Here is a 13,388-nt window from a genome sequence, read left to right on the forward strand (position 1 = left end):
TGAGACTTGCCAAAAACCTACAAATACATTTACAAAGCACACACCACATCAATACTGTGGCATTCTACGACACTAACAGTCTGACATATCAGGGGCAATTTCAGGAGGGATCCAACTAACCTCGTTTTTTTTTTTTCCTTTTTTTTCGTTTTCTTTCTTCCTCTCGCACTACAGGCTGCCAAAAGACAAACCAAAAAAGGTCCAGTAAAAAGTGAATAAGACCATTTTCTCAAACACTGATGGGACTGCACATGTATCAGGTACAACACATAATGCCTCTTCATTACTATAACATGTTAAAAAATTAAATGAGATCCTTCAAACAGATTCAATGTTTTGGTACAACTCCAGCTATTTGTGCAGCTGGGGATACAATACAGATCTTACAAATAACAAAATTAATTTAAATGAATTAAGAAGTAATTGTCTATTACTGCAGTTCAATATTGTATAAATGTGTATCATGAAATGCGATAATAAGTATGCACTTAACAAAGTTTACAAAATAATATGTAGCAGCAAATTTTTCAACTTTCGAACATCTCTGAAAGAACTAAATTCATAAGTTTTGATATTCATTAAACATTCTTACCACAAAGCCTTTATAAGAAAAGAACAGTTGAAAATAAAATTACAAAAACAAATACAGAAAAAGTAGCAGAAAGTTTGGTTTTTTTCACACGTCCTCACTATGCTGTCACGGGTCTCCCTCATTGACGTGTGCTGCACAACATTCTCATCCAGTTCACATAGACCCAATTCCTGTATCTTCTCTTTTTCTGCCTGAAAAGGAAACTTCATTTTTGAATTCCTTTTAACTTACAGCTGTCTTAGAAATATACATTTCTGTATTTGTACTTGGTTATAAATTCAAATGGCTCTGAGCACTACGGGACTTAACATCTATGGTCATCAGTCCCCTAGAACTTAGAACTACTTAAACCTAACTAACCTAAGAACATCACACAACACCCAGTCATCACGAGGCAGAGAAAATCCCTGACCCCGCCGGGAATCGAACCCAGGCGCGAGAAGCGAGAACGCTACCGCACGACCACGAGCTGCGGACGTACTTGGTTGTAGTTTTCCCACAATTATTCTTATGGATTATTGACTAACTGTCCTTTACTTTAAGGAGAGAAGCTGCCAAGGCAGTTTCAACCTAATATGATGTACTACTGTGCACTAATTCTCAACTACGTGATTGGAGGAACAGGTAACAGAGCAGAAACAGTAGTTATTTCACATTGGACTGTTTGGAAATGATAACACACTTGAGACAGTGCAGAAAGCTTTTCAGAAATACTCAGAACAGGGTGAATCCTGTCGCTGGGTTAATCCTGGCCCAGGTAGAAAACAAAACACAGGCTACTTAGCACATGTAGACGCATTGGGTCTTGAACTTTGAGGCAAAACAAACCAGCCAGTTAGTAGCCAATGAGCACTCTCCGTACTGACACCTGACAATTGTAAAGAAGCACAAAGACATCATCTACAAAATCCAAAATATAATAATGCTGAAAAATTGGAGGACTTAAGTTGCTGCAGACTTGATTGCTGCATGCTGAGCTGAGCACTGTGCCATTACCATCTGATGCGTCTACCTGTGCTCACAAGGGAACCTCCCCATCGCACCCCCCTCAGATTTAGTTATAAATTGGCACAGTGGATAGGCCTTGAAAAACTGAACACAGATCAATCGAGAAAACAGGAAGAAGTTGTGTGGAACTATGAGAAAAATAAGCAAAATATACAAACTGAGTAGTCCATGAGCAAGATAAGCAACATCTGGGATGATCTGAGCTCAGGAGCGCCGTGGTCCCGTGGGTAGCGTGAGCAGCTGCAGAACGGGAGGTCCTTGGTTCAAGTCTTTCCTCGAGTGAAAAATTTAATTTTTTATTTTCAGACAATTATCAAAGTTCAGGCACTCACACATAATCAACTTCGCTCTCCAAAATTCTAGGACATCTTCAGATTTGCTTGGACATAAACAGGATTTCACGGTCTACACACGGAAAAATTTGAAAACGTTAAAAACATATGTTTTGACAGAGCACAGGGAAAACTGTGCGACTGTGAAACTGTTGCATTCATTTGTTGCAGTTTATGTGACAAACTCTTATGTTTTCATCACTTTTTTGGGAGTGATTATCACATCCACAAGAAAACTTAAATCGGGCAAGGTAGAAGAATGTTTTTACCCATTCGCCAAGTGTAGAAGTTAGGTGGGTCGACAACATATTCCTGTCATGTGACGCACATGCCGTCACCAGTGTCGTATAGAATATATCAGACGTGTTTTCCTGTGGAGAAATCGGTTGACCTATGACCTTGCGATCAAATTTTTTCGGTTCCCATTGGAGAGGCACGTCCTTTAGTCTACTAATCGCATGGTTTTGTGGTGCAGTCGCAAAACACAGACACTAACCTTATTACAGTGAACAGAGACGTCAATGAAGAAACGGACAAATCATAACTTTGCGAAAATAAAATTTTCACTGGAGGGAAGGGTTGAACCAAGGACCTCTTGGTCGGCAGCTGCTCACACTAACCACGGGACCATGGCGCTCCCGAGCTTACGCTATCCTTGATGTTGCCTATCTTGCGCATGGACTACTCAGTTTGTATATTTTGCTTATTTTTTTCATAGTTCCACACAACTTCTTCCTGTTTTCTCGATTGATCTGTGTTTAGTTTTTCAAGGCATATTGACTGTGCCAACTTATAACTAAATCTGAGGGGGGTGTGATGGGGGGGTTCCCTTGTAAGAAGCCTGTGTTTTGTTTTCTACCTGGGCCAGGATTAACCAAGCGGCGGGTTTCACCCTGTTCTGAATACTTCTGAAATGCTTTCTGCACCGTCTCCTTCTATTGCTCTAAGATTTTTCGCCACTGAGACATACATTATTCTAGCCGCAAACACTAGTTTCTGACTTTGAAGCCTGTCTGGAAATTAACAGCCTTTACAAATCTGCGCAGATGTAAAGACATCTTTCCCTTCAGTAGTTTCTGATCCAATTTTGGTAACCCAATCCAATTTCAGTATAAATCAGCAGTTTAGTGTTCCTTAATAGCTGCATGTCTACAGCACCTACTGTAATGCATGTATTCTTCACCTACTAAATAAAGAAATACACAAATTTGATTTTAGTTCAATGCCCATTTTTTTAACTTTCTGTTGGTGTTCACATTATACAGTCCCATAATTTATGAGGGGTGAAGACCATCAGCGATATACTAGGTTGGTGCATAAGTTCGTAGTGTTTTTGTTTTGAATGTTCCCGGTTGCTATGGGTCTAAGTGTCACAAAATTTTTGGGTCTATGGGTTTAGCAAGACTTAAAGTGGGGCACACATATAAATAAGTTGTCTAAGAAACTATCATCTGTATGCTATGGCCTAAGAATTTTAAAGGCTACAACAAGCAAAACAACAGTACTGCAGGCATACTATCCACAGTTCCACTCATTAGTCCGATATGGGATCGTTTTCTGGGGATACTCAACTCACAGTGTAAAGGTTTTTAGAATGCAAAAAAGAGCTCTAAGAATAATTTGTGGTGTTAAAAAGATGGAGTCCTGTAAATCCCATTTTATTGAGCTTGGGTTCTAAATGTTCCAAGTTTATTCATTTATGAAACTACAGGGTTATTACAAATGATTGAAGCGATTTCACAGCTCTACAATAACTTTATTATTTGAGATATTTTCACAATGCTTTGCACACACATACAAAAACTCAAAAAGTTTTTTTAGGCATTCACAAATGTTCGATATGTGCCCCTTTAGTGATTCGGCAGACATCAAGCCAATAATCAAGTTCCTCCCACACTCGGCGCAGCATGTCCCCATCAATGAGTTCGAAAGCATCATTGATGCGAGCTCGCAGTTCTGGCATATTTCTTAGTAGAGGAGGTTTAAACACTGAATCTTTCACATAACCCCACAGAAAGAAATCGCATGGGGTTAAGTCGGGAGAGCGTGGAGGCCATGACATGAATTGCTGATCATGATCTCCACCACGACCGATCCATCGGTTTTCCAATCTCCTGTTTAAGAAATGCCGAACATCATGATGGAAGTGTGGTGGAGCACCATCCTGTTGAAAGATGAAGTCGGCGCTGCCGGTCTCCAGTTGTGGCATGAGCCAATTTTCCAGCATGTCCAGATACACGTGTCCTGTAACGTTTTTTTCGCAGAAGAAAAAGGGGCCGTAAACTTAAAACCGTGGGACTGCACAAAACACGTTAACTTTTGGTGAATTGCGAATTTGCTGCACGAATGCGTGAGGATTCTCTACCGCCCAGATTCGCACATTGTGTCTGTTCACTTCACCATTAAGAAAAAATGTTGCCTCATCACTGAAAACAAGTTTCACGCTGAACGCATCCTCTTCCATGAGCTGTTGCAACCGCGCCGAAAATTGAAAGCGTTTGACTTTATTATCAGGTGTCAGGGCTTGTAGCAATTGTAAACGGTAAGGCTTCTGCTTTAGCCTTTTCCGTAAGATTTTCCAAACCGTCGGCTGTGGTACGTTTAGCTCCCTGCTTGCTTTATTCGTCGACTTCCGCGGGCTACGTGTGAAACTTGCCCGCACGCGTTCAACCGTTTCTTCGTTCACTGCAGGCCGACCCGTCGATTTCCCCTTACAGAGGCATCCAGAAGCTTTAAACTGCGCATGCCATCGCCGAATGGAGTTAGCAGTTGGTGGATCTTTGTTGAACTTCGTCCTGAAGTGTCGTTGCACTGTTATGACTGACTGATGTGAGTGCATTTCAAGCACGACATACGCTTTCTCAGCTCCTGTCGCCATTTTGTCTCACTGCGCTCTCGAGCGCTCTGGCAGCAGAAACCTGAAGTACGGCTTCAGCCGAACAAAACTTTATGAGTTTTTCTACATATCTGTAGTGTGTCGTGACCATATGTCAATGAATGGAGCTACAGTGAATTTATGAAATCACTTCAATCATTTGTAATAGCCCTGTATACTGTTCACTAGGGACTAACTCCTGGAAACAGGCAAACCGCTACAGAACAAAAATGTACACAACCATAGTACCAGAGGTAAATCAAATATACATCAAAAACATCACAGAACAACCACCTGTCAGAGGAGTATAATTAACATTGGTGTAATACTACACAATAAGATACCAGAGGAAATACAAAATGCTACTCGTCCAATATTTAAAGCTAAACTAAACGCATTTCTAATAAAGCACTGTTTCTACTCTTTCAGAGAATTTCTGAATACGTAACAAAATTAATTGTAACAGGTACCTATTTTTAATTTGCCTATTTTGCTAATACTATGTATTATTGTAACTTATCTTTGACCTGTCCAATATCAGTTGTACAGTTTGTGCTGTATGATAAAACTGGACCAATAACAAATTGCATCAAATTTATTGATTATCATTTTTTATTTGTAGTTGCTGTTTGAGTTCACATGTTGTCATTTGAGAACAGTGAGTGGAGCTGTGGATGCTGCAAATGCCATGCCAAGTGCAGAAATCAGAACATTTCCAACACATCCTTCTGTCTGAGTACAGTAGAGAGGTGACAGCAGCGGAGGTAACCAGAAACATTTGTACCTTGTCTGGGGATAATGCCACTGCACAGAGCCCAGCAAGAGAATTGTTTTCTCGTTTTAAGGAGGATCCTTTTTGACATTAGTAACTCTTCATGTTCAGGAAAACCTTCAGGGTTTGATGAAGATCATTTAAACAGATTAATCCACAATGATTTATGTCAGTGCAGTCAAGAACTGGCACACGTGATGAACCGTGATCATTCCACTATTGTGCAACACTTGGATGTAACAGTTAAGGTTCAAAAATTGGATGTATCGGTACCGCGTGCTCTGAGGTAAAATCCAAAAAAATCAGCAGGTGGCCATATGTGCATCTCTGCTTGCTCGTCATCAATTGGATAGTGAACAACACTGACTGTTCCTACACTGTATCATTACTGGTGATGATAAATATTGTCTTTATGCTAAAGTAAGGTAAAAAAAAAGGAATGGTTGAACCCAAACAAAGTAGCAACTTCCCATGCAAAAACTGTGCATATCTGCAAGAGACAATGTCTTGCATCTGGTGGAACAGCAATGGTGTGGTGTACTATGAATTGCTTCCCTGAGGTGTAACCATCATTGCTGATATTTATTATCAACAACTGAGACATCTTGTAGACACAATCCGAGAATAATGACCAGGAAGACGATGTGAAGTGATGCTACTCCACGATAATGTGATGCTACTCCACGATAATATCTGCCCACATTATGCTAGACTGACAAAAAGCACTGTAAAGGCGATAGGTTGTGAAGTCATTAGTCACCCACCTTATTCACCTGATCTTGCGCTCTCAGAGTTTCACCTCTCTGCTCTCTTTTGAACAGTCTTCAAGGAATTTCCTATCCAGATCAAAATGCACTCTGAACATAGCTTGATGAGTTCTTCACCTTAATACCAAATGATTTCTACAATTGCAGAATCAAAAAGTTCCCCCAGCATTGGCAGAGAGTTGTTAATTGTGAAGGAGAGTATACTATTGATGACTAATTTCTTTTTAGTGTTGATTAAACATGCAGAACAATGCTACACATTCATGCACCAACCCAATAGTTTTTTCTTTGCTTTGTTTATGAAGTCAAAAGCATCCTGTTACTTTATACAGTGAACAAAATACAGTGACTGTCTGTGACATTGCTCTCATTTGTTGTGAACCACATAAAAAACTTTCTAACTTAATTTTTATTGTATCATGAGACTTATTTGCTAGCTCTGTGAATGATTTTCCTGTAATATTTACACTATGTAAACAGCACATATATTGCACAGTTGAAAGCTTGCGGATGCTGAGAAATTTTCCAACACATTTCTTAAATCTCCAGTAAATTTTTGTCTGTAGCAGGTTACAACAAACAAGTCATAAGACTGAAGTAGAAAATGTAGGACATAGTTCTCTGTCAGTAATGTTTTGTAACTTTAATGTAACTTTCAAAATTGCGCACACATAATCCTAGACATTCATCTTCTCCTGTGTGTTTTATGATACAGTGATTTGTCCATAGGCAGCCACAAACTAAAAGATGTGTGTGGGTCTGAACAGTTTATATGGAATGACACATTTCATGTGCAACTGTGCAATAAAATCATCAAGGGCATGGAAATCAAGGTGTATGAATATTTTTGGATGGTATATGAATAATTCCATATAAATATATGACAATTTATTATTTCACAATATTTAACACAATGTTTGCTGTACTTTTAGTTTAGTGTAATTCAGGACTTTGAACCTCCAATTTGTGTATTTATCAGCACAGTAATTATCTGAATACATGCTTTAAAGTTTTAAACTTAGTTGTATAAATATTTTCACATGAAGTTTGTGTGTTTTCCATCCTTCCCTTTACAGCACTCTAATGTAGCATTGCCTCATGCAAATTGGGTCAGTTTTCATCCAAGTGGCCTAGTGGTTAACATCACCAGCTACTGACCAGGTGGTACCAAGCTTGATTTCTGGCAATTTCCATGTATTTTCTGCAATGGTAATGTCTGAAATAGGGTCCAGTCAAAGCTACAATGCCAAATGAAAAGCCATGTGAACAAATAATTAGCAAGATCAAAACACAAGGTGTTGGAGTGACTTTAAAATTGAAATGTTTGTATCATACTGGCAAACACGAGTCATTTACTTCAGTGTAACCCTTGACTTTGCCAGCACAACTAAAAATTTTCGTGCTGTTAATTGTCTGTTCTTCCAGTAACCCAGGAACCACTGAAGCTGCACTTACTGGATATGGTATATGCTGTTAGATTACACCTTCTTAAATAACACTGTTGTATGATAATGTCATCTGTAATTACATATACTTTTTATGGACAGCTTCAAAGAAATGCCACAGATTCGCATTACCTACATTATCTCATAATTACAGAAGTAAAGTGTTGATGAAAAATATGAAGGGAAGGCACGGTGTATATGCACACAAGAGGGGGGGGGGGGGGGGAATAAAAACAAATTTCTAAATTAAAAATGCACTTTCTCCCACATGAAAATACACTTCTTTCAAGGTGAAAAGTACATTTTTTCCATGATAAGTGACAATATATTTTACCTTGGAGCTGTAAAAATATCAATCCTTTGAATGGTAAAGGTTTTATTTCAGAGAATGAAAAATCTCAGGGGGAAAAAAAAAGTTTTGAAAAGATCTGTGATGTGCAGTAACATTTACACTGCCTATTTTCATTTTATGATATGCTGCATATTTTTGTATTCATATTATGAAAGTATAGATTCTGAAGTTAGTTCCTGAAACTTTGAAATTGAGACTGAAATGTGCTTTCATAAGCCAGTCATAGCACATGTCACATGATCTCGCCAGCCAATGATAGCAGATATTCAGAGCGTAGGACACGTGACGTAGTCAGCCAATAGCAACATCACTGTTAAGAAGTGTGAAAACACAAATAGGAAAAGTTAATGGTTTAAATTAATGTACACAGTGTAGCTACAAGGAAAGTTAAGCCTTCACATACAATATTTGTCATGAAGATTAATAAGCTACAAGAAAAGCTAAGTTGTACACAGTGTAGCTACAAGGAAAGTTAAGCCTTCACATACAATATTTGTCATGAAGATTAATAAGCTACAAGAAAAGCTAAGTTTTCACATATAATATTGGTCTTTCTTGCACTTTAAGATACATCATACAAATATGCCAGTAAAATTTTAAATGATGACATTAACGTCTGGTCTTCTGGGCTCGAAATACTTCTAAGTGTCTAGTCCTCAATGTGTTAAGTTTTAAATGAGAGTCAAATGCTCTGTGATTTATAAACTGAAACAGGGACTCATCTGACCAGGTTACAGTTTTCCAGCCATCTGGGATCCAACCGATACAGTCACAAGCCGAGAAGAGGCACTGCACGCGATGTCGTGCTGTTAGTGAAGGTGCTCACGTCAGTCATTTGCTGCCGTAGCCCATTAATACCAACTTTCACTGCACTGACCTAACAGATATGTTCATTGTACATCACACGTTGATTTCTGTGGTTAATTCACACAGTGTTGCTCGTCTATTAGTTCTGACAATTCTATGTAAACACCACTGCTCTCGGTCATTAAGTGAAGGCCGTCAGCCACTGTGTTGTCCGTGGAGAGAAGTAATGCCTGAAACTTGGTATTCTCAGCTCACTCTCGACACTTCGGATCTCAGAATATTGAATTCCATAGCAATTCCAAAATGGAATGTCCCATGCATCTAGCTCCAGTTACCATTCCTCATTCAGGGTCTGTTAATTCCTGTCATGCAGCCATAATCACGTCAGAAACCTTTTCGCACGAATCACTGGAGTACAAGCACATGTAAGAAACATTTTCACATGATTCATCTGAGTACAGGCGCTTGCCTGCAAAAGTCAAAGGTAGTGAGCTCGAATCCCAGTCTGGCACACAGTTTTATTTAATCTGCAAGGAAGTTTCATTTTGGCGCACGCTCCACTGCAGAGTAAAAATTTCATTTTGGTGCACGAGTACAAATGACAGCTCTGCCAATGCACGGTACTTTTACACCTTGCATATGCAGTCTGTATATGTGTGCGTTTCACTGTCCCATGACTTCCGTCACCTCCGCGTACTTCCCACTTTCAATGAATTGACTGTGGGCTGGCCTACTTGCACAGATGCACGCCACACTACTATTGGCGTTAAACAGAAAATTATTATATTCAGGATATTTCCCTGTTACTAAGAAAAAGTGATTGAAATATTAATTGATAGATGCTATCCTATCACTACAATACTAGCCACATATTTCATTCAGGCTTGTTACAACTGGCATATATGAAGGCACGCATAAAATTACTGCCTCTGAATTTTTTTTATGTGAAAACACTTAGCACTTTCTAAATAAAACAAACTTTATTAGCAGCCTACACTTTTATTTCTCATGTCTACTTATTTATTTCTTGGCATAATCACTCTGATGACAAACACATTTTTCCAATCAATATACACTGGACTCACATTCGGGAGGACGACGGTTCAATCCCGCGTCCGGCCATCCTAATTTAGGTTTTCTGTGATTTCACTAAATCACTACAGGCAAATGCCGGGATGGTTCCTTGAAAGGGCACGGCCGACTTCCTTCCCCGCCATTTCCTAATCCAATGAGACCGATGACCTCGCTGTCTGGTCTCCTCCCGTACAACAACCCAACCCCAACCCAACAATATAAGGGAAAGATAGATAGCTATTCACTGTAAAGATTACACGCTGAGTTGCAGACAGCCCCCCCCTCCCCCCCCCCCACACACACAAGCTGAGCTGCTGGAGATGTCATAATGTCATACGTATGTGTGTGTGTGTGTGTGTGTGTGTGTGTGTGTGTGTGTGTTGCTTTCTTATGTGAATGAATATGTGTGTGTGTGTGTGTGTGTGTGTGTGTGTGTGTGTCATTTCTGAAGAAGGCTTTGGCCAAAAGCTAAATGTGTACGGTAACTATCTTTTCAATGTGCCTGTCTGCGATTCAATAGCAGTTCCAAAATGGAATGTCCCATGCATCTAGCTCCAACTATCATTCCTCTTTCAGAGTAGGTTAATTCCCGTCGTGCAGCCATAATTGAATCAGAGACCTTTTTGCACGAATTGCTGGAGTACAAGCACTTGTCGGCAATCTACCTTTCTCCTATATTGTTGATATTCCAACGTGGGGTTTCCGTTGTCTGACATTTCTCCCAACAAGAGACCAGTTTATTGATATTGTCACTGTAAAATGTTTGACTTTGTTGATGGAGCCACAATCACACCTCTAGCTACAACCACACCTCTGCTTGCACTGCTTCATCACTATCAAAGTGAAGTTCTCGAAAGTGTTCTTTAAGTTTTGGAAACAGATGAAGATCGGATGAGGCCAAGTCAGGACTGAGCAGAGGATGACTGATGACGGTGAACCCGAGGTGCCAGACTGTCGCAGATGTCACAACACTTGTGTGGTCTGGCATTGTCGCGCTGAAGGACAGGGTGTACATGTGTGGATAAACTCTCAGAATTCGTGCTTTCAGTTTTCTGAGGGTCTGTTCTTCACACAATGACATAGTTACATTACACACCTCCATGTTACACAATACAATTCGGAGCCCTGAAAGCAGAGTAATGTAATGTAAACATGTAATACCTCAACCAATATTGAGAACAGAATACAAGGTTCTTAATAGGCTGTGTGATCACCACAGATGGTAATGCATGCTCTGCAAAGTCCTCCAATGCTGCAATACATATCCCCAATGCATCCCACATCTGCTCGATGGAATTTAAGTTGGGGGAATGGGCACACCAATTCATTCGTCGAATATCCTTTCATTCTGAGAGCTCCTCCACGAGCACTGTTCGTTCGATGCGCTCATGCTTTGTCATCTACCTGGATCATGTTTGACAATGCTATACATACCCTCACACGGTGAGAGGTGGAAGCATTTAAGGCAGCCAGTGAACATTTCAAACACGTTTCAGTGGTCCGTGTGTTATATTGTGAGGAGGCATAATGTTGCATTGACATACTGATCTCCGAATCTTTGAACGCAGTACACTCACAGTTCAATATTATTGTGACAATGGACTACTTTCATATGTGCATCATGGGTCATTTCACCCTGCCATAGCTTTAATGGATGGCAATGCACGACTACTTTAAACTACACAGACGAAAAAGCTCTAGAATGAGAGGATATTCATCAAATGGGTGGCCTGCTCATTCTCCGACTTAAATTCCGTCGAGCACATGTAGTATGTGTTGTGGAGATGTACGTCAGCAGTAACTATCCAACATTTGTAACATGCTCTGCCATTTGTGGTGCTCACACACCCTATTAAGAACCATGTCCCACTATTTGTAATCTCCAGGAGAAAATCATGAATTGCACTGACTTCAGTGTGATTATATTCATCGAATGAAAGTGACCTTCCTGTTCGTCTCATTGTGTATTTCTCTTAGTTATCTTCTGTACTATATTGTAGTGGTTCTTTCTGTGATGGTCCACGTTTTACTGAGCTATCTTATTTGGTAGTGCCGCGTCATGAGAAAGTTACTTCCATCCTTAACTGCTTCACAGCAGACTACTATAACTGAGATCTATTGCTCATGTAGGGACAGTAGCTCAGTCTAATTACAGCTCACAGAGGCATTTAACCTCTGTTAATCATGCAATAATAATTCCTGACATAGTTACCTGTGCAGATGACAGGTGTCATCCACAACATAAATGGTGCATTTGGATACTTTGAATGGTGTATGTGAATGATTTAGGAGTGTTTTATTTAATTCTAAATATAATACACTTAATACACAAATACAGAACGCCACATGCTAGCTAACAAAGTGTTTTATTTAAATTTAAATATAATACACAGATACATTAAGACATGCACTAGGTGACAAATATTTTTAGGAATTCTTCGTAAATAGCTCCAGTACATCTCTGATGGCAGCCAACTTGCATTCTCACTGCCAACACCTCTATCGAGTGTGCTATCAAACCTCAGAGATCTCAAGTGCAAACTGAATTGGTTTTCACTCATGGATAAGTAGCACGATTCAAGTTCGTTGCCCTTTGAATTTTCCCACAACTCTGATAAACTCTTCCTAGAATGTCTCCGATACCCAGACAGACAATAAAAATCAAAGAAAGCTCTGATCTCTATAACATCTGTTCATTTAGCATTTCTTAGCTAAAAAAGTTACTATGAACTTCACTAATGTAAATATTAGTACATGAAGCAATAACGAATATTATATTTTCATCCCAAAATAGCTTCGTTATATGTATTTCTGTCTTTCTTATATGTGCTTTGTTTTTGGGTCCAGGTAAATGCGTAATAATACTACAAGAACTGGTTCTAATATTGGCAGGATATTTACTTTTCCTCCATTTAGCTATTCCATCTTTTCTTAAAAGAAATATGTCCTCTTGAATTACTTCTTCCTGTGATTCATATTCATCATTTTCAGGTACTTCTTGTTCTTTTCATGAATCATGACCACTTTTTTGTGCACAATCCTCATTTTCTGAGTCAGTAATATCATATCAGGATCTCCATCACTCAGCTCATGGAACCATTGTAGACATACACCAAGATCTCTGCTAAACTCTGTCCTAGCTTTTTTTTAACTTTTACATTTATTTCACAAACTAAAAGTATAGGAAATATTTACTTTTTGTAGGTAAGTATCCCATGTAAAAAGCAAATTAACTATAACTACGGACAAGAATGTTGGATTGAGTCTACAAGGATAATCCCAAAAGTAAAGTCTCCAGTTTTTTTTATAAGTACATAGACCTGTTTATTTCTACAATGGTTTACAATAGTTTGGACCTTGAACA

The 13,388-nt window shown here is 39.3% G+C and overlaps 1 protein-coding gene across 1 annotated transcript in view; it reads right to left on the reverse strand.

Annotated features, from left to right (window-relative positions):
* Positions 1–654: 654 nt before the first annotated feature.
* The window catches only part of LOC126109714 (D-ribitol-5-phosphate cytidylyltransferase-like), a 58,996-nt gene continuing 46,262 nt past the window's right edge, over positions 655–13,388 (reverse strand). Inside the window, exon 7 of the mRNA XM_049914768.1 lies at positions 655–783. The gene's annotated coding sequence lies outside the window, so the exon portion shown is untranslated. The remainder of the gene's footprint in view (positions 784–13,388) is intronic.

This window comes from Schistocerca cancellata, chromosome 12 (genome assembly GCF_023864275.1).
Source record: "Schistocerca cancellata isolate TAMUIC-IGC-003103 chromosome 12, iqSchCanc2.1, whole genome shotgun sequence".
NCBI classification, from domain to species: Eukaryota; Metazoa; Arthropoda; class Insecta; order Orthoptera; family Acrididae; genus Schistocerca; species Schistocerca cancellata.